Here is a 2098-nt window from a genome sequence, read left to right as displayed (position 1 = left end):
ATCACACTTGTTTTTTTTTCTGCTTGGGTTCCAGAAGGAAATGGAACTGTTCAGCCAAGACAGTCTTCTGCCCCAATTACATGACTTATGACACAATGGGATTGCTTACTCCTGTATTTTTAAAAGATGGTTCTTGAAAACTAATCAGCTTTCATGGACCAGTTCTCAAGAGCAGATTTCCAGAAGACCCTGCTAACTACCTCCTTTACATTTTGAATTTTGCTCTTTTAAAATCAAGAGTAACAACTCTGCTGATGATTTTTCTCTTTTCACCAAAAAATGTAATCTCAACCATTTCATGATTACAGTGACCTAAGCCACCTACTGTTACGTCCCTCATGAGGTCTTCTCTATTTACATTCAACAAATCTAGGAGGGCATTTTCCTGTCTGGTTATCTTTAACACACTTTAGGAGTTGCTCAGACTTACTTGTCACTGAAGTATGATATTCCCAATAAATGTATGGGAAGTCAAAATGTCACACAAAATGAGGACAGATGATCCAGAGTTTTCTTCTAATTGCCTACAGAATAACTCATCATGGCTGGGTGAATGATAGCAGAAAGCCACAACTACATCTACTTTATTGTCTATACATCCCTCTAATGATTAACCTGAGTCTCTCAACCACATCATCCCTAACTGAAAGGGCTGTACAATCAAGTCTCTTCCCTACACGCAGTGCAGCACCTCTACCTTGCCTGCTCAAACTGTTCCTCCTAAACAGCCTGTAGTCCTCTATCCCAGTACGACAACCATGGGACTCATTCCACCAAGACTCACTAATACCAATGATGTCCTAGCTCTGGGAGTGGATCAAAGTTTCCAGGTCCTCCTGTTTTCTTTTCATACTACATGCATTGGTGTATAGTCATTTCAGATGGGCTACCAAACCTTTGCTGCTCCCTGGACCTGTGTAAATACTCCCATTAACTGTGCCATACACTGACTCACCTATAGCACTGCTAGTGGTATTCCCTTCCCCAGCAATCTTAGTTTAAAGTCCTCTCAGTCAGTCCTGCTATTTCACAGGTGAAGAAACATCTTCCCCATCTAAACAGGTAGTTCTTGTCAGGCCCCAGCAAATCTTGTGTCTCAAAGAATCTGATGTAGCTACATCAACCAGAATTGTGCAAGAGGTATCAACGTTGGAGCCAGACATTGATGTCCTGGCATTACCTGTTTCTTCCCTGTTACTGGGAGGATAGAGGAAAACACTACCAGAGCAGCTGAAACACAGAATAGTTAAGGTGGTGAATTCTTCAGCAATTTTCCCAGTACCCTAAAATCTCTTAAAACTTCTTGATGTGACATCACTGGTACCTAACCTATGTGAAACAGAAGAAATGGATAAGGCTCTGAAGGTTGTGCTGAGCTCTTTGGTGAAATCCATGACCTGATCCCGGGGGAGGCAGCACACTTCTCTGAAAATAGACTCTGGTCTACAGATGGGAGCCTCCGTTCCCTTCAATAGGGAGTGCCCTATAACCATAACTTTTTTCTTCCCAGTGCTGGTCTTAATGCTATTCTTGATGTGAGGAGATTGTTGATCTAACCTTGGTGAAGGAGGTAGTTTTAGCATCTCATGCACTGATTCCTCTCTTTCCATTTCATTATGTCCCTTGTCTACCTTCTTCAGATCCTCTTACCTATTACATAAAGATAGCTGGGGGTGCAAGGAAAGGATCTTCTTGTGGCTCCAAGCTGACTGACTTCCACTTCTCCCTGTCCATCCCTCTCCATTTCCATCCCAGTGCTGAACAGGTGTGAGATCAGTCTTGGTGTTGGCTGTGCTAGGCTGGCACCTGTGCACCAGAGAGTGCAGAGCACAGGTCCTTTGATCTATCACCTTCTCAGACTCTGGGATGCTCCTCCTGAAGCTTGGCCACAGGGCAGAGCAGTACTTCCCCCTGCAGGCACACCTGCCGCAGACCTGCTGTCTGTCAATCTCCATCTCAGAGACTTGCAGCAGTCAGGTCCTGCAGCCTGTCTGGGCCACCATGGGGCTGCCTCAGTGTCCCCTCTGGAAGCCCCCAGGGGGCCAGGATGGCAGCCTTCCAATGGTTGGGGATGGGCAGGAAGCAGAGCCCAGTTCAG

The sequence above is a fragment of the Aythya marila genome, assembly GCF_965140915.1.
Source record: "Aythya marila genome assembly, chromosome: Z".
NCBI classification, from domain to species: Eukaryota; Metazoa; Chordata; class Aves; order Anseriformes; family Anatidae; genus Aythya; species Aythya marila.
This window is presented reverse-complemented; position numbering follows the sequence as displayed.